The following is a 24057-nucleotide window of genomic DNA, read 5'->3' on the forward strand; positions in this document are numbered from 1 at the left end:
GAGAACAATCCATGTCGTAAACAAACAAAGGAATAATATTTAGAAAATATCATGTGACCTTTGTAAATTGACAGGAAAATGGCAGCAACCACAATAGAAAAATAGACAAAGAATATGTGACTAGGCAATTCAAAAGTTAACAGGCATATAAATATAGGAAAAGATGCTCAAACTTACTGGAAATCAGAGATGTGCAGATTAAGGCAAAGAGATATCACTTTACATCTATTGCATTAGTTAAAAATTAGAAAGCCGGGTAATTGATGGGACTATGGAGATACAGGGGACCCCAATCACTGGAGGTGGAATTGTAAACGGCAGGAGCCCCATGGTGAGCATCTGGTACCTTCTGTTAAATTTTGCATAAGCCTGCAGTGTGAGCCAGCAAACCACTCCTGGGTTTATATCCCAATAAATTTCTCACACAGACTCCTAAGGGGATGTGTATAAGGGATTTATTGCAGCACAAGTTAAGGAAGTATGGGGTTGGAGGCAAGGTCAGGAGAGTTGGTTGCTGGAAGAGTGGATAAAAGTTGCTGGTTACCCTCCATGGGGTACCGTGGAGCAGACAGAAGCAGCAGGGAAGATGCACGTTGAGCAACATGGATGGATCTGATAGACACAATGCTGAGTAACCGTATTCTTTTAAAAAGAACAGAACTTGATATTTGACCCAATAGCTTTATAGAAGTTGTAAACACATGAATACAAAATATACATCTTTAGAAAAGCACATACAAACAAAAAGACATTAGAATAATTTGCTAATCTTGGAAATGGGAATAAAAGTGGACAATGGTGATAAATGGAATGAATAAGTTATTGCAGGTAAATAATTAAATGAATGGAGGGAATTTCCTGGGCAAATGATGATACTGTGCCTTGAACTCACCTTCTGCATTTGACCGGAAAAAATTAAAACATAAAATTTGAATGGAAAAGAAGGGATTGAGGAATCTCTGTCTCCCAGATTCAGGTTTGATATGGTTTGAGGTGTAAAGAGGAGTAGGGGAGGGTATGTGTTTGCAATGCTTTAATTTTTAATGCATAATTTTGAATTATGTTGTTCTCAAATGGCTTCTTAAATATAACATCATATGTTAGCAAAAACAATAATACCTTCATACTCATAGTAATCCAGTCTACAAAGACAAAGAAACAAAAAGCAAGTAAGACCTTAAGCACTTATACACAAATTCATTTTTCTTTAATTTAATTTAATTACTTTTTTATTTTATTGGAGTACAGTTGATTTAAAAATATTGTGTTAGTTTCAGGTGTACAACAAAGTGATTCAGTTATACATGTACACATAATCATTCTTTTTCAGATTCTTTACCCATATAGGTTTATCATAATATTGAGTAGAGTTCCCTATGCTATACAGTAGGTCCTTGTTGGTTATCTATTTTATATATAGCAGCACAAATTCATATCTAATCGCAGTTTGTTTTCTAAACTAGTCTTCTGTTTTGAATAAACACTCACCTTCTATGACATTAATCACTTTTGAAAAATACAGAATTTTCTCACAATGCATAAATAAATAGGAAATTATCATTAATCTTAGATGTTTTCACAGAATTTTGACCAATTTGCTTTTTATCATTTTTATAAAAATGCACTTCCTACACAAGTTTGTGCATTGGACCACATCACTTTCAATAACAGAAAAATTATGGAAATTCTGCATACTGGTTTACTTTCTTATTTCTTGAAGCAGGAACCCTAGTGTCTTCCATATTGTAATTATTCAAGCAATATGTAATGAGTTGATTTGAATGAATTTTAGTCATGATAAATTATTTGTTTTAAATAAATTTGGGGACATACTACTTTATTCAGAAATAATAAAAGTATTTTACTTAAAATATTTTTTCTCAAATAAGTCATGTTTTTGATTAATTTCTGAGGTACTTTTTCTCTAATGTTTAATGCTATTTTTTTTCATTCAAGTTACTTTCAGTCAGAAAGATGGAATGCCATAATTGTTCACCAAAATGAAAAGAAATGAGATGTATCAAGGACAGAGAACATTCCTGTCCACTGAAATGAGAGTTACTGATTTTACAAGGAAGATTGCTCTATCCCTTAAATGTGATTATTGTTATTACTGAGATTTAGGCCTTAGGCCATAGGGAAAACATTTATCAATGAGTTTTCAGATCTTTATATCTCTGTTTTCTTCTATGGATATCTTGGCAGAATCCTCTGGGAGCAAAGCATCTGAAAGTATAGATTCTATGAGAATGACAAATTCTCACAGTTACATATATAAAGCCTAAAAAATAATCAAAGAAAGAAGAAAAAAAAAGAAAGAAATACAGTTTCTGCCAAGCTACAGTTCAGAATCGGAGCTCCATTATGAAGAAGGAGGATGTTTAATCAACTTTGGTAATGAAACAGTTGTTACCAGATGAAGTATAAAAATGTTCATACTTAGAATGCAAAATTTGAATGGTATACCAAATATGTGCTGCCTGATGATATAATGCTTCTTCAATAACTCTCTCTCTCTTTCTCTCTCTCTCTGTCTCTTTGCCTTTCTAATACATGTAGACAATGTCTTTGTTAGTGCTACTGTAAAAACTACTATAGGCTGTGTGGCTTATAAACAACAAAAGTTTATTTCTCTCGACTTCTGAAGGTTGGGGAAGTCAAGATCAATCAACCATGGGATGACATAATTACTGGGACCCACTTCCTGGATGAGAGTCTTCCTGCCGTATCCTCAGAGGGCAGAAGTTGCAAGGGAGCACCCTGAACTTCCTTTCATAAGGACCCTAATCCCTCCCAAAGGCCCCATCTCCTAATACCATTACGCTGCAGGTTAGGTTTCCTCACACACATGGGGGACCGGGGAGGGGACAAGCATTCAGCCTATGGCAAATGCTGTGGTGGGAAAATACCAAAGTTTTACCTTCAGATTAGTCTTAGTATACCGTACATAATATACAGCTCTGAGAGCATGATCATCACTGAGAACTTGAGAAACACCTCTTAGGACTCCTCATAGATACCGGAGGAGAAGAAGCCTTTAAAATGTGCCAGAAAAAAGGAAGGGGGAACTTCCCTGATGGTCCAGTGGATAAAACTCCATGCTTCCAATGCAGGGGTGGTGGTTTGACTCCTGGGTAGGGAACCAATACCCCACATGCTGTGTGGCACAGGCAAAATTTAAAAAAAAAATTTAAATGGGCCATACTTTGTACAGATTCATAATGTAAAAGGCTGTTCAACTTTCACTTATACAGTAATGTGACCTCATTTATTCTCTTGCAATCAGAGGACTGGAGGAATTCAGGTCTCAAATAGAAAACACTAAACCCAAAGGCTGACATATATCAGGTCCTTAATAATAAATGTGTCTTCTCTGTCCCCTGAAAGATAAGACCTGAAAAGTAAGACAGCCTCGAAACAGATTTCTCAACCTACTTTTATTAGCATCCTCTGGATATAGCACTCTCATTACCTTCAAAAAGAATTCTTCATGCAAAGAGTCTGTAATTAGGATCCCAGGGAGAGCTGAGCACCTGAAAAGAACGGCAGGGCCTGCTCATTGTATTTCTGCTGCTTCTAACCTCTAGGCCTGTGAGAGGAGAAAATGCCCAGTGCAAATTACAGACCCAAACACCTGACCCGTCTCAAACTTTGCTCATTTCCCATGAAGAAATACTGGCTGTGCATTTTTATTGAAAGGGGAACTTCAGAACAGCATCTCCAATAATTAGAGTATGATTTTCTTTTCACTTGAATGTCTTCTGTTTCTCTATCACTATTCCAGCAACTGGGTATTGGAGAAAGAAAAAAGCAAAAATCATGTCTCAAGACATGGTTCAGTTTTCAAAGCAGGGGGCAGAGTCCAGTTGTTTGATGAAAGCTTCAACCTTTTAATTCCAATGAAGTGAAGCTAAATTTATTTTGTTGGAGAATTTGAACTGGTCAGCCAGGCCCATGGTTCAGCAGTTCAGGCTTCTTGTAATTAACTGTCAAGAAGGAACCCAAAACTAAGCAGTGAGATGCAGGTGGGTCAGCCTCTGAAGGGTTTAAATTCTGATGAGATTTTACAAGAATGGCCTTTCATGGAAACATTCATCCCAGTCAATAGTTCACTGTATAAACAACAGCAAGTGTAGGTGGTTCACAGAAATGAAGGTTCAACTCCCTTTGGTTCCCACTGCCCTTTTTGGTTATCACTAATGCTCCTTCGCTAGAAACATTCTTCTGCTGGAGCTTCTATGAACAAAGGGAGCAAGACTTCGAGAATGTGAAGGTTGAAGGGCTTACAAAGAACTCTTCTATTGCTGTGATGGACTGGGTAGCAGAGGCCATGTCCCCTGCCTACCCACTTGATCAGCAGAATGTTCTTCCCACATACGCATCAATGGGTTTCTGAATTCCATCTCTAACTCACAAAGTGTTCACGGGCAGAGTGGGTGAACAGAGGGCTCCAACTCATGTAGATTTTTTTAATAACCTGAGCAACACAGAAATATGTGTCTTTTGAATAAGAAAGCAAAATATTTCCATGACAATAGAAAGTTTTTCAGCTCTACTATGACCAGGAGCAAAGTCTCTAATCTCTTAACATTTATAATCACAGAGCATAGGATAGTAGGCATGCAACTTGTCTGCTCAGAATCTGAACTTCACTGGAATTTTCAAAATTGTGTATATAGAATAGATGAAGTTTAGATTTTTCACAGGACTTTGTGCAGGGTAGTGATAAATAAAGTGAGAAATACGTATGAAGTACTGTAATGAACATTGGAAAAGACCCTGATGCTGGGAAAGATGGAGAGCAAGAGGAGAAGTGGGCAGCAGAGGAAGAAATGGTTGGATGGCATTACTGACTCAATGGACATGAGTTTGAGAAAACTCAGGGAGATGCTGAAGGACAGGGAATTCTGGCATGCTGCAGTCCATTGGGTCACAAAGAGTTGGACACAATGATTTAGCGACTGAACAATAACAAGATGATTTCCATCTCAAAAGAGCAGAGAAAGAATATACAATCGCAGGCTTTCAAAAGTAAATGTGCTCTAGGGACTTCCCTGGCTGTCCAGTGGTTAAGACTTCAGGGGCTGTGGGTTTGATCCCTGGTCGAGGAACTGAGATTCCACATGCTGCAAAGAATAAGGAAATGCTCTAAGAAAAGAGCCTATAGGCATGATGAAACTTGTCTAAAGTTTAGTGAAGCTGAGGGAAATTAAGAGGGCAGCTTGGTCAGATACGCACTTTATAATAATTCATTTAGTTGTATATTTATTTTAATACTATTTCATATACATATTAAAAAGCAGTTTAGAACAAAGCTCATATAGCTTCCAATTTGTTTTACAAGAGATAAATATATTGATAGGCATAAAGAATAAAACTTATGTTAAATGTGTGTGTGCTCAGTCTTATCCAACTCTTTGCAACCCCATGGACAGTAGCTCACCAGGCTCCTCTGTCCAGGGAATTTCCCAGGTCAGAATACTAGAGCAGGTTGCCATTTCCTCCTCCAGTGGATCCTCCTGAGCCAGGGATCGAACTCTTTCATCTCCTGTGTTAGCATGGGGATTCTTTACCACTAGCCCCATCTGGGAAGGCCATTAAAAACAGGTACTAAATATGAAAGCTAGTGGAGGTGATGGAATTCTAGCTGAGCTATTTCAAATCCTAAAAAATGATGCTGTGAAAGTGCTGCACTCGATATACCAGCAGATTTGGAAAACTCAGCAGTGGCCACAGGACTGGAAAAGGTCAGTTTTCATTCCAATCCCAAAGAAAGGCAGTGCCAAAGAATGCTCAAACTACTGCACAATTGCACTCATTTCACACACTAGTAAAGTAATGCTCAAAATTCTCCAAGCCAGGCTTCAGCAGTACATGAACCATGAATTTCCAGAGGTTCAAGCTAGATTTACAAAAGGCAGAGGAAACAGAGATCAAATTGCCAACATCCGTTGGATCATTGAAAAAGCAAGAGAGTTCCAGAAAAACATCTACTTCTGCTTTATTGACTATGCCAAAGCCTTTGTTTGGATCACAACAAATTGTAGAAAATTCTCAAGGAGATGGGAAGCAGACCATCTTACCTGCCTCCTGAGAAACCTATATGCAGGTCAAGAAGCAACAGTTAGAACTGGACATGGAACAACAGACTGGTTCCAAATAGGAAAAGGAGTACGTCAAGGCTGTATATTGTCACCCTGCTTATTTAATTTATATACAGAGTACATCATGAGAAACGCTGGGCTGGATGAAGCGCAAGCTGGAATCAAGATTGCCGGGAAAAATATCAATAACGTCAGATATGCAGATGATACCACCCTTATGGCAGAAAGCGAAGAAGAACTGAAGAGCCTCTTGATGAAAGGCAAAGAGGAGAGTGAAAAAGTTGGCTTAAAACTCAACATTCAGAAAACTAAGATCATGGCATCTGGTCCCATCACTAAATGGCAAATAGATGGGGAAACAATAGAAACAGTGACAGACTTTATTTTGGGGGGCTCCAAAATCACTGCAGATGGTGATTGCAACCATGAAATTAAAAGATGCTTGCTCCTTGGAAAAAAAGTTATGACCAACCTAGACAGCATATTAAAAAGCAGAGACATTGCTTTGCCAACAAAGGTTCATCTAGTCAAATCTTTGGTTTTTCCAACAGTCATCTATGGATGTGAGAGTTGAACCATAATGAAAGCTGAGCACTGAAGAATTGATGCTTTTGAACTGTGGTGTTGGAGAAGACTCTTGAGAGTCCCGTGGACTGCAAGGAGTTCAAACCAATCAATCCTAAAGGAAATAAGTCCTGAATATTGATGGAAGGACTGATGCTGAAGCTGAAACTCCAATATTTTGGCCACCTGATGCTAAGAACTGACACATTGGAAAAGACCCTGATACTGGGAAAGATTGAAGGTGGAAGGAGAAGGGGACGACAGAAGATGAGGTGGTTGGATTGCATCACTGAGTCGATGGACATGAATTTGAGTAAGCTCCAGGATTTGGTGATGGAAAGGAAGCCTGGTGTCCTGCAGTCCATGGGGTCACAGAGTCGAATAAGACTGAGTAACTGAACTGAACTGAAATATAAACAGTGGTTTTTCATGAATGATAGAATATCAAGTGATTTAAATTAATTTTTATTTTTGTTCATGTTTTTAATTTTTTTACTCTGGTCTTGTATGGCTTGAACCCGATAAAATGATAACAATGAGAAAAATATTTCCCATGTGAAATTCACGTATCTACATTCTGCTTGCATGAAAGCTAGATGGTTTTATAATTAACAGTGTTTGAACGTAATTTCCCCAAAGAATCTTAGGTACTCTCTTGTTTGTTTACAAACCAAAATACAAAGAAATGTGGTTAACTGTACTTATCCAATCTCTCTTCCTTCTCTTTCTGCCTTTTCCACAGCCTGTATGAAGAAGCAATGTAGGATTGAACAAAATCGTTGGGCCTTGTCCCAGAGTGTGTCCTAGTCTCTGCAAACATTTTAGGTCCTATGGGAAAAAAAAATGCATTAACTCATTGAAGGATCACCGTCTGCTTTTTAGCTGAGAATTTTCAGACATTATATGGCTTGAAGAGCAACCTGGGTGCCTAATAGCCTCCTGGAGAGTCATTTAAATCAAGGGGAAACCAGAGTGTCCCTGCATTAAGTTTCCTGAGTTCCCATGAACTTGGAATACACTGAGGTTGAAGTGACTTTGTGAAAAGTACCTGAACCAACTCTCAGTGCCTGCGAGAAAATTCAATCTAATAATGTGTGGGAATATTTACATCTTTATAGGGTTTACAATATCTTTGTTTTCCCCAGCCTTTATTATTACTGATGTATACATCTCTATTCAATACTTACCAAACCCTCGGGCAACCCAATAGCAGTGTAATGTTCTTCACTTCAGTCAATGAACTTTAACAGAAACCAATGCATTTTAACTGAATTTTTGTTTATCTCAAGGAGCACATTTTAATGAAATCAATACATTCTTGCTGAAAGCCACATGAATCCATTGGAAAGAATACATTGTTACCGAAACCAATATACAGATTTATAATGTCGGTATGTTTTAGCATAAGCATAACCATACATTTTAGCTGTAACCAATATATTTCTTCAGGGCTGATACTGAGAAGCCTTATTTCATATCGAAGTCAATTCATTCTTATAGAAACTAATACTGTATTCCATATTCCTGAGCCAGCAGAGTCAGGTTAAATGAAGACTATGATTTATATTGCTGAAATTATGTAAATATTTCCAGAAGTGACATTTAAAAAGGTAGTTTGGAAAGTGTATATTTTAATATCTTCATTAAGGTTAAAAAAAGAAATCAGAAAAGTTTTTGAATTGAAAAGTTAAGAGCCCTGTTTATAAGTTGTGATTTGATTAAACACACAAATATATTTATTAATAATACTACAGTCATATCTTAGTCACTGAATTTTTTTTAATTTGTATTTATTTCATTAGATACTCACAAAAAAAGTGAATACCCTTTGAGAGAAATCAGAAATTAAAAATTTGGAAATTTCCAGTCCTAGAAAAACACATGTCCATCTAACCTAAGAATGACAAAACTCATGAAATTCTCTGAGTCCCTTCCCCCCTCAAAAATAGTAACATTAATGGAGTCATTATAGTCAAAAACTAATGGAGGAACATGGAAGGAAACACATTCAGACAATGACTCAACAATAAAAAAAAAATGTCAGAGCAAATTTTTACATATGTAGGCATACATGAGTATCTATTTATAGTTACCACTGCAGAAGTCTCTTGATCTATAGTAGAGCATTTTCCACACCCATATTAGCAAACTAGACTTTATATACTTAGCCCAGAGATCAAAAATGTATCACTTTTTATAAAGCTAACACTTTTAAAATTCAGATGTGCTTGTGTTTAGAAAGTGACTGGTTATCTCCCAAGACATTATCTAATTGGGAGAGTAACCTTGTTGTATAATTTATCCAGAGGAAAAGCAAGGGCAACTTGCCTCCCTAGACATCTTCATTTGCCTTTTCAGTTTTCTCCACTAATGACATTTCCAGGAGATGAATAAAATGAAGGGAAGAATTATCCTACAGTAAATGTAATAAACCCAAAGTCATTTTTAAAAAAAGAAAACACCTTTCAGGAAAATATGCATCCTAGTTAAAATTAAAATGTTATCCTTAATATTCATACAAATAAAAAATCAATAATCAATCAGAAAATTCTCAGACCATTTAGTTGACTTCTCTACTTAGGAAAAGTAGACAGAATGGCAAAATTTTAAAGGAAGGACAATATTCTTATTAAATGAATAAGTAAGTAAATAAACAAATAAAAAGAAAAAAAATCCTACAGAGCAGATGCTAAACCAAAAACTGGCACTAGAAACATTTTCTTTTATTAAAACAACTTTTTAATTCATTCATAGTTTTTTGCAAACCCCTCCTATGGCTGAATGTCTATCTTACAAAGATCTCAGCTCCTAAACAGTTACTTTTAACTGGGGTTTATTTTTCTTAATGAGGCCCAACTCAGATGCAGTTCTCCATTTTATAGATAGGTCATTACAATAAATCCCTTTAACATCCTGTTTAGATGTTAGGACACCAGAAACATAAGTAGCTAGTAGCTATTGGATCTCAAAACACACATTGAATTCAAACAAAAACTTCACAAAACTAAGTGCCATATTTGCTCATTTCCCTTCAACAGGCTTCTAGCTTTTTCCCAATGGCTCACATGCTAAAGTTCAATTTTTAACCCATGATTAATGCAGTGCTCTCAACCTCGTCTGCTTCTTGGATGCTGGCCTCAATGGGCCATTCCTAGCATCCCTTCATTGGGCTCTTATCAGTTAAACTGGACAACTCGCCTCCCACCCACCTACCACGCCCCAGGCTGCTCCCCATCAGCCTGGTCTCAAGCTCCAGCTTCTACTTCAGCTTGTGTTCTCTCACAGGCCCTGAAAGGAGCTCCCATCACTTGGCATCACCATTCATACTGAAATCACTTAAGACTGAGTCTAAGTACTAACTCCTCCACGAAGCCTTCCCGGAACAGACTGCGCTGTGTTTAGTTGCTCAGTCACGTCCAGCTCTTTGCAGCCTTTCGGACTGTGGCCCCCCAGGTCTCTATGTCCGTGGGATTCTCCAGGCAGATACTAGAGTGGGTTGCCAGGAGCTCCTCCAGGGGATCTTCCCGACCCACGGATGCAACCCAGGTCCCCTGCATTGCAGATGGATTCTTTACCATCTGAGCCCCCATAACATACTACCTTTCTATTTTTAATAACTTCCAGGCAATTAATTGGAGAAGGCAATGGCAACCCACTCCAGTACTCTTGCCTGGAAAATCCCATGGACGCAGGATCCTGGTAGGCTGCAGTCCGTGGGGTCGTGACAAGTCAGACACGACTGGACGATTTCACTTTCACTTTTCACTTTCATGCACTGGAGAAGGAAATGGCAACCCACTCCAGTGTTCTTGCCTGGAGAATCCCAGGGACAGAGGAGCCTGGTGGGCTGCCGTCTATGGGGTCACACAGAGTCGGACACAACTGAAGCGACTTAGCAGCAACAGCAGCAGGCAATTAATATTTCCTAGCCCATACTCACAATACTCTTCACACCCACCAAGACCTCCTTCCCATTTCCAAGCCCACCCCAGAATGGACCTCCCCTCCTCCTACTCCTCCTTCACTTTGTCAAGCCGTCAAACAACGCCTTAAGCAGTAGCAACAGGTGGCCACCACACTCAAGTGCGGCCAGGAAGGATGTGATGAGTTCAGATGAACTTAGTTTATAACTCACAGCACAGAAGACCTGGGTTTCACGTTTACATTGCTTCCCCTCATCCCCCAAGTCCCATTGGAGAAATGCCAAGGCAAACCCTGGTGAACCCCTCACAGGTACTAGATTTGGGTCACACCGAGGAACTCCTAGATAAGGCCACCTTGATCTTATACAGGGTCCACTGGCATGCTTGCCACTCCTGCCCTCCATAGTGAGCTCACCTTTATTCCTTAGGATAATCTGTAATGGCCAAATCGAATAAACTTCCAGTGCATCTTCAACTTTACCTTCCTGCAGCATCAGATGCTGTGGCCTCCACCTTTTTGACACCACTCCTCCCCCATTGTCACTATCTGCTCCTTGAGGACAGAAATCACATCTTCTCCGTCGTCTCATATCCACTCACCAACAGAATGTAAGCCTATTAAGAATAGGTAGATAAGGAATCTTTTGAGCATCCTCCCCCCAGGTTGGCTGCTCCTCATTTTGCTCTTTTATTATTTTCCATCTTTTGTTGTTGTTGTTTAGTCGCTAAGTCTTGTCCGGCTCTTTTGCAACCCCAGGGACTGTAGTCCACTGGGATCCTCTGTCCGTGGGATTTCCCAGGCAAGAATACTGGAGTGGGTTGCCATTTCTTTCCCCAGGGGATCTTCCTGATTCAGGATTGAACCTGCATCTCCTGCATTGGCAGATGGGTTCTTTACCTCTGAGCCACCAAGGAAGCCCTAGCCATCCTTTCTTTATCTCCCCCCTAAAAGTTGAGGATCACTAATTACATCTATTCTTCTTAATCTTTATTTACTTTGAAGCCAGTGACTAAGGCACTACCTATATTGTTTATAAGGCCACAAATCTTTTTCTCTTTTGCAAGCACCCATGGATTTCTGATCATTACTAGACTTATCAATCTGTATGTACCATAATGTACCTGCACCTGAAATGCAGCATGTTTAGAACTGAACTCTTTATGCCCACTTGCCTTCAAAACTTCCTCCATTTTCCATGTTCCCAAACCTGTAGTTCCACCCACGACTCAGGCCCTCAAACCACCACCCTGGGGCACATGCTTCCATACACATCCTTTCAGGGGGCTCTTTGATTTAACCCACTGACCATCCCTCCAGCTTGTTCCATTTCTGCTGCATGTGACTGTTTTAGTTGAGTCCCTAATTATTTCTCACCTAGAATATTTCAACTCCTCTTCCTGTTCTTATTCATTCTCTACACAGCTTCTAAGGGGGATCATTTGACCAAACAAACTTTAATGTCTCCCCATTACTTACAGGCTCCCCAGGTGGAACTAGCCGTAAAGAATCCGTCTGCTGGTGCAGAGACATAAGAGACATGGGTTCAGTCCCTGAGTCAGGAAGATCCCCTGGAGGAGGAAATGGCAAATCACCCAGTATTCTTGCCCACAGACAGAGGAGCCTGGCGAGGCACAGTCCATAGTGTAGCAAAGAGTCAGACACAAACGAGCATCTGAGCAGAGTACAGCATTGCTTGCAGAATAAAGTGCAAACTCTTTAGCGGGTTTCTGATCCTCCCCCAAGTTCTCAGGGCATTTCCTCCAGTGTAGTTCCCTGTTGATTCTATGAATTCACTCTGTGCAAAGGCTCACTGAACCACGTGCATGTCCCTTCCTGCCATTACTCTCTACTGCCCCTATTCCCCTGGACTGTACACCTTCATCATCTGTGATTGTATAGAGTCTGACTCATCCTCCAACTTGAAATGGGCATCATCATCTCTTCCTCAAATGAGCCACATCTGACAGGTAAGAGCTCCCTTCTCCCTCATGCATATTATATGACAGGTATACCTGCATCATACCAATTATTATATCATTTTGTAACTCTTTGTGTATCTGCATCCCCTTTATGACCTGTGATCTTTGAAGGAAAGCAGAATTGTCTTCTATGTCTTTGTATCAGAAGTCATACTAAAAAATGAAACATCTTTTGAGCCAAACAGATCTTAATTTAGTTTCCTGCTCTGTGAATAGATCTCAACATTTGTATTAGAGACTTAATTTCTCTAGTTCTCTGTCCTGTAAGTTAAAAATGGGGAAAACACAAGATGAAGAAAGCTTGACTAGTGCCTGGCACATAAAAGTCTCTCAATATATGATACTTACTTCCTTATTATCAATATTATCATTATTGTTATTTTTGATTCCTCCGTGTTCTTCTCAGTGTCCAAAACCCTTTAGGTACTCAGTAAATGGTTTACAAATGAAAATGTACAGTTACTATGTCTAAATATTTGTGAAAGTGAAAGTTTGTCGCTAAGTCATGTTGGATTCTTTGTGACCCCCATGGACTGTAGCCTGCCAGTCTCCTCTGTCGATGGAATTCTCCAAGCAAGAATACTGGACTGGGTAGCCTTTCCCTTTTCCAGAGGATCTTCTCAACCCAGAAATCGAACCCAGGTCTCCTGCATTGTAGATAGAGTCTTTACTGTCTGAGCTACCATGTAAGTATGGTTACTTTAAATGGTTGTCTTACTGACAGTAACTCTATATTATTTATTGTTTTTTCCAACAACTTCTAAAGTGATCTTTCCAAGTAGGTATTCATTAAATATTTATTCATTGATTTCTTAGTGGTCTTGTAGTCTTTTGGGAGGAGAAAGAATAATTCCTTCTTTCCTTATTTTGTAATTATATTTATTTATTTGTTTATTCATTAAGTTTCTTCACTATTCAGATTCACAATGTTATAGACAGTAATAAATTTATAAAGAGTGTAAACTTGAATTCAACTAAAATTTTCTTGCTATTTGAGAGACTTTCAAGAGAAAATTAAAGCTTGAACTTTTGAAAATAAGTTTAGATTAATATCCTCAAACCTCAAGACAATTTAAAAAAAAAAAAAAAAACTCTTGGGAACCAACTTGAAAATATAACATACTATGCACAGCCTAAGATGAAAACTCCAGTGTTTCATTCTTGAACTCTTCTAGGTTATTAAACATTCAAGATTTATTGATAAAAAGTAATCGTGTGTTTGTAGATTTAGTTAAGAAAAGGATTTATAGTAAACCCTCGTGGGATAACATTGCTTTCTAGATATAATAAAATGACCATAATTTTATAAAGATCATTAGAAATGGCATAGCAGCATCCTTCTGTGGCCTTTATGTCATTTCCTACCAGTGTGTAGTTGAGTGGCCAGCGTGGGGTTGGTATTTGCTGTAGCTGCTGTGGATGGTGATGATAATCTCATCGATCAAGGTCAATCGATTTGAACACCAATTTATCAGATATTCTGCCAAACTCCCATTTGAAACAGGTTACAAGTGTTCACTCTTGATCATGGAGCATCCAGTAAAGTCAACCAAAGGTTGTTAGGAGACCACCACTCACCTCAACAAAACCAGCACAAACTTCAGCGCCTAAAACTTTGAGACCAAGAATTTCAAAAGGAACAAAGCCACCTTTTTTTTTTTTCCTTTTGCTTGTATAAAACTCACATTTTTTAAGGGCAACTTTGAAAGGTTGCATATCCTTCTAACCACAGGGTGTCTTCACAGTAACAAGCAAGATTCGAAAACCCAAAGTGAACTGACTCTGCTTCATCAGAAAGGATATTGAACAATTAGGGGGACGTGGCTATCAGAAATATTTATAAAGCACATAGCTGTGACTCTAAAGATACAGTTATTTCCTTTAGTTTGCAATACATAAAGAAAATACCCTTTATCTCAATGGCTACTTTTTTGACATATTCCTCATTGAAATGTAACACAAAAGGCTTTTAAAAAGGAAATTTGCCTGTGTCAGTACCTCCAGCCCGGTGAAAGGGAAAAGCCTAGATTCTATACACTCTGCCACTCACTGACCTGTTTGGCATTTACATATCCCATGACCTAGCTTCTCATCCTTCCATCTACACCATGGACAGCACCCGTATTTGCCTAATTTCAAAGGTATATTGAATGACGATTGACTTTGATCAAGGATCAAATGCTATAGAGAGAATGGGAAAGATTGCTATTTTCAGGTTATCTATGTCACCCTACAGCTAGAGCTGGGAACCCATGAGCAGTGGAGTCCTTGAGTTTATAACACTGGAAAAAAGTTTGCAAGGGTGACCTCTGGCAGTGATTTTTATTTTACTCTTCTTTGATTACTTAGTCTTTTCTGAATCTTACACTGATTAATTTCATAATATAATAAAGAACAGAGGAAATTTTTTAAAGTTTTTTTTTTTGACTGGGGCCATTTTTAAAGTCTTTATTAAATTTGTTACAATATGGCTTGTTTTATATTTTGGTTTTTCTGGCCATGAGCCATGTGGGATCTTAGCTCTCTAAGCAGGAATTGAACCCATATCCTCTGCTTTGGAAGATGAAGTCTTAACCACTGGACCAAGAGGGAAATCTCAGTAAATATTTTTAAAATCAGTTTGGATACCAGCTAGAACTTTTCAACTGCACCCATGAAACTGGGATGGCTGACCTAACCAAATTACTAGAATTTGCTCCTACTTACCTTCCAGCCACCCATTAACTTACAAGTATTTTTACTCTACCTTATCTCTAATGGCTACAAAAAAAAAAAAAAATTGGAAAAGCAGATTCTGATTTCTGCCCAGATTAGTCCTTTTAAAGTATGTCCCATAACCATTTAAAAGCAGTTAATTCATATCTATTTGCCTATCTACAGCTAGACCATCATCAGTGAAATGTATTTGTCAGTTATTTTCCCTCCTATTCTTCTCTGAAACTTTCTAATGCAAAATTGTGCTTGCTGGTAAAAATCCGGTGACCACAAAATCAATTGTTGTATTTTGTTTGGACACGCTTTTTGGAAAATGCAGCCCCGACTGCCTTATTCTTTCTATTTTTACATTAGTAATCTAGTCAATGTCCCATGCTTTTTGGAATATGAAAAACAGTGTGAAATCTGAAGCTCCACCACCGATATCTAATAATGAGTGGTAGACCCTAAAAGCAGCTACGTTTAAACATTTTTACTCAGTACACCTGGAAGTGGATCTTTCTTATATTAAAGAAATAAAATAAGATCACTATCTAAATGTGATCTTAAAAAAAATACAGGACCTCTGGGTTCCTACTTCTAAATTCTGAATAACTCTGGGCAAATTCCTAGAACTTTGTTAGTTTGGGAATAAGGATATACAGAGCTCCTGGCAGTGAAGTCTGGTGTGCTACAGACAGGAACTATTTTTATGATATTTGAGCAGAGACCAGAGTGATGAATGGAACATGGCCATGGAAGATTTAAGAAAGCAAAAAGGATAGAGCAAGTAATAACTGTGCCTAGAAGAACGAGGGAAGTTTAAAAAGTGAAAATTTTTGGAACCTTCACCAATGAGCTAGATGACAAAGTTAGGAAAGATACTGTCAACTGAAAAAAAAAAAAAAAAACACAAACAAACCACATAACCTGAAAGTTGACACTTACGTTGTAATCAACAGACATTCTTATGACTTCAAGCTCTGGAGACAGCTTCTCAGATAAATGCTGAGAACACTGTTTTGGAGAGGAAGAGGGGAAGTCAAAACATATGGGAGTTTTTGCAACAACACAAGATGGTTGGAACAAAATATCATTGTTAGTAAAAGAAAACTAGATCTCTCAAATTAAGGAATTTGGTGCTTTTCTGTGTGTGGGAAGATTCAAGACTCTGGTCTCACTGAAATCATTCCTTTGATACGCACCTTAGTTCTCTGAGGCCAGCATCCTATGCTTTCAAATCCTGAGGTCCCTTAAGCTGCACCATTGGGGGTGTCTGCAGTCTGATGACTGCTAGATGGCAGGCATTTTTTATTTCCATGGTGAGTCCCTTCAGGTCTTACCATCTGGGAGGTTGTTAATGTGGTGGCTAGATCCTTTATTTACTGATATGACAGGCAGTCTTTTTTTTTTTTTTTTAATATTCCAGGTGGAAGAGAAAGCATGTACAAGTCTTCAATTTATGAATGCAACTGACATATGCAAAGGACAGTGAGACCAGCCATGTGGACTGATCCTGGGGCACATAAGTAAGAAGGAAATTTGTGCAGCCTGTGCAGCTTTCCATAACTAAGTTATAGGTTTTGTTCTTAGCCCATGGGTAATGGATGCTGGGCAAATAAGAATAAGTCCCTCACTCTGGATGTTCTCAGAATATGAAAATAAGAGAAAGTGTTTCCCCAAAATTGATGGAGTGAAGTAGAGCATATCTGAAAGCCTCTTCCATGCAATGGTCAGAAGGAGGTCATGATAGCAACTGTTTCACCTTGTCTGAGAGTAACTCATTTTAGACTTTTCTTAATGTGTTAAATCAATTTAAGGAGCGATTTCAGAATTGTGGTTTGCATCCTCAAAGTTGTGTCATTCCACAGTCAGTAGATGCTTTGATTCTGTTGGTGGAAGTGAAACAAACCAAAAATATGTGTGGACCAGTGAGCTCCTGCTATTGAGCTTTTTTGTGTGTTTGGGCTGTCTTGGGTTTTCATTTTGCAGGCTTTCTCTAGTTGCAGCAAGCAGGGGCTACTCTTCGTTGCAGGGCACGGGCTTATCATTGTGTTGGCTCTTCTTGTTGCAGAGCACACGCTCTAGGTGTGTTGGTTCAGTAGTTTTGGCCCACGGGCTTAGTTGCTTCAGGGCAAGTGCCATCTGCCCAGCCAAGGACCGAACTGGTGTCCTCTGCACTGGCAGGCGGATTCTTAACCCCTGGACCACCAAGGAAGTCCCCTACTATAGTTTATTGTTGTTTGGTCCTCTTTTCTCCATTTACCTCCTGTCTTAGGCTAAGCTCACCCTGTCTTATTTCAACCACAACCTGCACTGCTGAATCTCAAGTTGTATCTCCAAGTAGACTTACCTGCAGTAAGTCAATTTTCATTTGAAGTGGTGCTGAGGAGTGTCTTTTCCTTTTGATTGCAATTTACAGAGCAGATATGGAGAACTGGTACAGAAAAAGCTAGTGACTGAATTAGAATGTTCCAAATCAGAAAGCAGGCCAAACTAACGAAGAAAATAAGTTATTAAACTCAAAGCAGAAAGCACTGATTACCTCCCACTTTTACATTTTGCTATACCTTACACTGTCTTCTAATAAAACATCAGTCAAGCATTATTACATTTTCTATTTTCCACGTGTCTCTCTCTCTCTAGATTTTAACTCATCAAAGGGAGGAAATCTTATCGTATATCCCTGGTGCTTAGACCAGGGCTTGGTACACAGAAGCACTCAAAACCACAACAAAAATCCCTAAATATATGAGTATAAAAATTAAAAATACAGCCGAAAGTTTTTGGCTCCTCCACAACAGCCATTAGATCTTAGCAGATTCATAGCATCTCTGAGGCACAGAGTCTGCACTGAGAGAGTTCTTAAAGGTCTTCAGGTGCAGCCCCACCTAACAAAGGACCTCCCTCCCGTCCGGGCCATCTGAAGACATAGGATGTCAGAAGACACACTGCCTTCTGAAGCCCTTTGTTCATCCTTTGAGCAGCTTAAATTGTTAGAAAGTTGTTTCTTTTATGAAGCTGACATCTCTGGTTTCCTCCCACACATTCTAGTCATGCCCTTAGGGCTTTCAGTGAATAAATATAATCTCTCAGAAGTTTCTGTGCCATTGATTCGAGAGCCATGTCTAGGCCATATTCGATTTCAGGCTGAACTTGTTCCTTGGCTTCGTCTTTTCATTCACAAGCCCTAATAAAAGATTATTAGAAACCCAATTGAGATTGCTCAGCACAGCAATATCAAAGTGATGGCCTCTCTCTTCGAGTCTGATCCTTGTTTAATCAAGGGAGAAAAGAACTGTAAGTTGTTTCATACCAACTGTGTGTCAGCTTGTGTCCACACACTTCTAACTTCAACAATTTAGCTTCTCCTGTTACAGGACAAATAGTATCTTCATTCTCCTCTTTAAGATAAGCTAATTAAGCCAAATCCAACCTCCGTACCCTACACTAAATTAAGTGTCAGAGACAATGTTTTGGGTGATGTAGAAAAGGCTTCCCTGGTGGCTCAGACCGTAAAGAATCTGCCTGCAGGGAGGGAGACCCAGGTTTGATCCCTTGGTTGGGAAGATTCCCTGGAGAAGAGCATGGCAACCCAGTACTCTTGCCTGGAGAATCCCATGGATGGAGGAGCCTGGCGGGCTGCAGTCCCTGGGGTCGCAAAGAGGATGCAACTGAGCAGCTAACACTTTCATTTTCACAGAAAAAGAAGAGCTTTATTGCTTTGCCAGCAAAGCGAGGCAGAGTGAGCTAACGCCCTCAAAACTATGTGTCCCAATCCAAGGCATAGTGAGAAGTTTTATACTAGTGAGAGGGCAGGGCATGATTAGCTCATGGACCCTGCTCTGATTGGTTGGTGATGAGGTAATTGGGAGTCAGCAACATCAACCTTCTGGTTTTAACCTGTCTGGGGTCCGTGTGCTTCTGGGCAGTATATGGGTAACTTCTCCCACCTGTGGGGGCTTCAGCATCTGCAAAACAGCTCAATGGTATTATTATGATCACCCCTTGAGGGGGAGCCAGGACCTGCCACAAAGCTGTGCTATTGTTTCTCCAGAAGGTCTCTGCATCCCCTCCCTTCCCTAATTAGCAACTGTTTAAACCCACTCCAGGAACTGAGGGAAGGTCCTGGAGGTTGAATCAAGCCTGCTTCCTATCATCAAGAAATTGGAGACACGGAAAGGCTTTTCTGCCCTGAGCCCCACAGGGTCTTGCTCAGTATCACTAATAAGCATTAATAAGTTAAGGGAGCCAATTGTCCCTGGTTTAAAAAATATGATCTATATTTGATTTTAGATAGATTCGATTAAGTAGTCATAAATTAATGCATGAGTTTTAAAATGTCATGAACCCATGCATCACTGGCCAAGACAGTGTCTTCCTCTAGGAGGGCACCATGGACTTTGGAATCAAAGGGGTCTTGGCTCTGTTTCCTGGTTCTGCCTCTTCGTGCTAAGTAACCTAGAACAGCTCATGTCACTTCTCTGGAGAGAGTATCTTAATCTGTGAGGAAATGGCAATAAAATACACTTGGAAAGGTTGAAGTGAGGATAAAGTGGGATCATGGGTGGAAAGATTGAGTACAGTACCCAGGACACGGCCCAATGAGCATTGTGTTCAGTCACTCCAGTCATGTCTGATTCTTTGCAACCCCATGGACTATAGCCCACCAGGCTCCTCTGTCCATGGGATTCTCCAGGCAAGAATACTGCAGTGGGTTCCCATTACCTTCTCCAGAGGATCTTCCCTACCCAGGGATCAAACCCGCACCACTTAGATCTCCTGCGTTGGCAGGCAGGTTCTTTACCATTAGAGCCATGTTGGGGATCCAGCTAAAGTACACATAAAATTTTGGAGACAGTAGGCACTTTGGCAAATACTCAGTCAAATCTTAAATATATATATGAAATATATATTATAATTTGATATAATAAAACCGGAGAGGACCCAGGTGATAGAGCAAGTCAACACTGACCGTCTAACCTAGGTCCAAGTTCTTCCCTACAGTCGGAGTCTGCCGCCTGGGTGTGTCCTCATGATCTTACACAGGTCAGGCCAGAAATCAGCAGGCAGAGGAGCCCTGGGCCCCCAGCTCGTCCTCCAGCCTGAATACAGGGTGCAGGAGAGGGAAGACACAGCCTCATCCTGCCCTTACAGTTTTTTCTGGGGCTCCCTTCCCAATTACTCACTAAAGACAGTCACATGAAAAGTGAATCTTCCTTTCCAGGGGGTCTGTCTTCTCCCACCACTCCCCTACACGTGACAGCTGCCTGCTTAGGAACGCGTGGAACAGTTGAATAAAACGTTGCCATCAAGGCTGCCTTACAGAGGATGAAAGTCAAGGACAGGGCGCCTCTGGAGGCAACAAGCTCATCTCCCTTCCCTGGCCCTGCAGCCACGTCCCTGTTCGTGAGGAGGATGAGAAGAGCTTGTCAAGGCGGCTTCCCCAGGACACGGGGCCCTCAGGCAGACAAATGCGCTGAGTGTGAAGACGAAGTTTTCAAAAGCCTTCCTCATGCCCTGCCTAGGGCAGGGCAAACAGGGCTGGGACCATCCCCGCCAGCTGCTTGCCTCCAAGGTGGTCCCAGTTACTGGATTTTAACTTCACCATCTTCCTCTCCCCTGCCACAGTTTGTTTTATGGGGTTTGTTCTTTTCATTTGGGTACATTTGTAAGATGATTTTTCTTGGATCTCCTCTATCACACTGATGTGCAACAGAAAATAGAAAATGGAAACTGTAAGCTTCTGTCTAATCATGTCTGAGTGACAAAGGTATGATGTTGACAGGGAAGGAGGGATGAAAAGGGCTGAATTCTGTTTCCTATTAGCTCTCGCTTCTCTTTATCCCTTTGTCCAAGGTGCCCAGTTTAAACAGCTGAGTGATGGGTGGAAATCATCGCTTCTATCCTCCGAACTTTCTATGGAGAACCACATCTCCTCCATTTCCAATCCATCTTCTATTTCCAATCCATCTCCCATGCTCTAGTGGGCAAATGATTCATGTCTGACCCATCAGAGCAGAGAACTCACCCATACATATTGATGAACGTAGGCATGGCTGTGTGATCCAGCCTTGGTCCATCGCTTGCATAAGGCTTTTTCTTACTAATGGAAAAGAATTACATTCTTGCCTCTGCTGATTTTAAGCTGGAAATACACGAGCCTAAAAATACTGGGGGCCACCACTTGAGATCAGAGAGCAAAGGTTACCCAGTAGAAGGCAGAGCCCAGAAATGAAGAAAAACCGAACTCTGATGAAATCATTTGAGAGCTAGATCTAGCAATGACTGACACCATAAATTATCCTTCTTGCCAGATTCTGAATTCTGTTATTAGTAAAACGAAAAGCAACTGGTAGAGTTTCATCTGATAATCTACATTAATAAAGATTTTGGTACGGCAGATTCAGTGTGAAGCTGCATGAATTTGCTAGCACAAAATATTGAAGTAAAAACCTCATGGGTTATTTCATAACATAATTTGGTTTCATAACATAATTTGGTTTCTCTGGCTAGCACCACACCAGAAGAAAATTGTCAGGAATAAAGTTATTTTAGTGATTTAGTTACTGATCTGTCTTCAACAGTATCATAAAGTACCCATCCGTTTACAACCCAGATGAATTTTTTTCTGAACTACAATTCTCACTTTATAACAATGTTTTCCTTTTTTTCCTAGACAATGAGCATCGTCCCTAGGTTCCTTCAGATCCAAAGGGTCAGTTTGACTGGTGTTCCTCCAAGGAAAGAGAATTAAAAGTGTTTTCAATGCCAGAAGGTGACAAGCTCTTCAATAACAGCCCTGGCGATATCTGTGTGTGTGCTCAGTCATGTCCGACTCTTTGCGACCCTATGGACTGTAGCCCGCCAGACTCCTCTGTCCATGAGATTTTCCAGGCAAGAATACTGGAGTGGGCTGCCATTGCCTTCTCCAACTGCTATGTGTGGCTGGTAGTTTAAGGAGCTACGGAGACTACAATTTCCAGCCTAGAAACAGTTTCTCAAGATCCCAGTGGGAAACAACGGTCTTTTCTTTTGCAGTGTGATGTCCAAATACTTTCACTGCATGCCAAAGCATTCTAGAATCATACAGAGCCAACTCCTTGAGTCATGCCTAAACTACCAGAGTAACTGGGTTATATGCAGTTTGCCCATGAGTAACATACTGTGCCCAGAGATAAAAATATGAAGTTGAAGGGAGAGAGAAAGTAAGCCTTATTGACCTCAAGAGATCATTTCTGATTTCTCTGACTACCGACAAAACTAGCATTCCCCAGCCACCTGGTGGGGTAAGATTTGGGGGAAAGAAGGCTCAGAGGTGTACCCAGAGGAGCTGGGCAGTAGCCCCCAATAAACTACCACACATCCTCATACAAGTCTGACACGTACACTTTTCCAAGACCACATATTTTAGGAGTGTTTTAAATTTTTCTTGTTGACACCCAGAGCAGGATATATATTTTAAATTTATTTATTTATTTATTTGGCTGTGCGGCATCTCAGTTGCAGCATGTAGGATCTAGTTCCCTGACCAGTGGTCGAACCCAGGTCTCCTGCATTGGGAGCACGGTGTCAGCCACTGGACTACCAGGGAAGCCCTGGGGTATATTTTCTATGAGTCAATGTTCTAATACATCAAACACTCGTTTCCATCTGAAACTAGATTCCTCCATCGTGTGCTGCTTCATGCTTCATCACAATAGGGCTTCTCTATTTCAGAACAATGTTAACATCCAGTCTGTGCCTGAGTCCCTAACCCACTTTCCACCCAGTTGTATCTAAGGAAATAACACATCTGCCAACCATTCTAAGATATTAAAAGCAATGCCCCCAAATATCCCTGTATGCCAGTCTAGGCCTGCTACTTATCATCAAACAGGTTTTCAAAGTTCCACGGCCCCTCCCCATTATCAAGGAAGGATTGGCCTCACCGTGAATTGTCCTGATTCTATGTGAGAAGTACTTAGACTCAAAAGACCAAGTCCTACTAGCAGTCAGCTTTGATGAGAATAACGCCCTAGAATGAGGGCAGTGAGAGCCACCTCCTGTGCACCAAGGACTTCTGAGATCCCAGCTGAAATGCTTCTGACATGACATCAATGATTGCAACATTTCATCCGGGATTTCTCATTCCACAGCTTGGAAGCCATTTGAGAACCAAGACCTGAAAGCCAGGCAATAACCAGCCATCAGTGACAGACCATCCTGAAGGACCATAACACACTGAAAAGGATGAGGAGGATGAAAAGAAACACCGCAGCGCTGGACATGGACACAGGAGATGAAGGAAAGAGACCGAAACTTTTCAAGGACCTCTGTGAGGAGGACTGGCCAGCTCTCCACCCAGTAGCAGAATGGCCAGAGTAGACGGGCAGGTGCCACCCCAGGGAGACAGACATCCTCAGTGTAGATGACCTCATGCTGAGGGTCCATGCGCCTCAGGACTCCGTGATTAAATGTCTCTGGGACTCTGCCAAAAACTGAAGAACCATGATTTGAAGGGGAGGGAGTCGGAGGTGATGTGGTAGAAGAGGAAGGGGTCTATTTACATTATGGGCTTCCCAGGTGGTGCTAATGGTAAAGAACCAGCCTGCCAGTGCAGGAGATATAAGAGATACTGGTTCGATCCCTGGGTCAGGAAGATCCCCTGGAGGAGGGCATGGCATCCCACTCCAGTATTCTTGCCAGAATCACCACTGACAGGGGTGCCTGGTGAGCTACAGTCCATAGGGCTGCAGAGAGTCAGACACGACTGGGGTGACTGGTAGCACGCCTGGGCTTGCTTGACATCC

At 40.5% G+C, this 24057-nt stretch overlaps 1 long non-coding RNA gene across 2 annotated transcripts; it reads right to left on the reverse strand.

Annotated features, from left to right (window-relative positions):
- Positions 1 to 1331: 1331 nt before the first annotated feature.
- LOC122685044 lies at positions 1332 to 12216 on the reverse strand. Of its 2 annotated transcripts, XR_006338233.1 has the most exons (4): positions 12069 to 12216; positions 11073 to 11206; positions 7370 to 7496; positions 1332 to 4477 (listed from the first exon to the last, which is right to left on the reverse strand). It is a non-coding gene; the product is annotated as an uncharacterized LOC122685044 (long non-coding RNA). The 2 variants fall into 2 exon arrangements; XR_006338232.1 differs by lacking the exon at positions 1332 to 4477 and having other exon boundaries at positions 6984 to 7496.
- Between the last annotated feature and the right edge of the window lie 11841 nt (positions 12217 to 24057).

This window comes from Cervus elaphus, chromosome 27 (assembly GCF_910594005.1).
Source record: "Cervus elaphus chromosome 27, mCerEla1.1, whole genome shotgun sequence".
Taxonomy (NCBI): domain Eukaryota; kingdom Metazoa; phylum Chordata; class Mammalia; order Artiodactyla; family Cervidae; genus Cervus; species Cervus elaphus.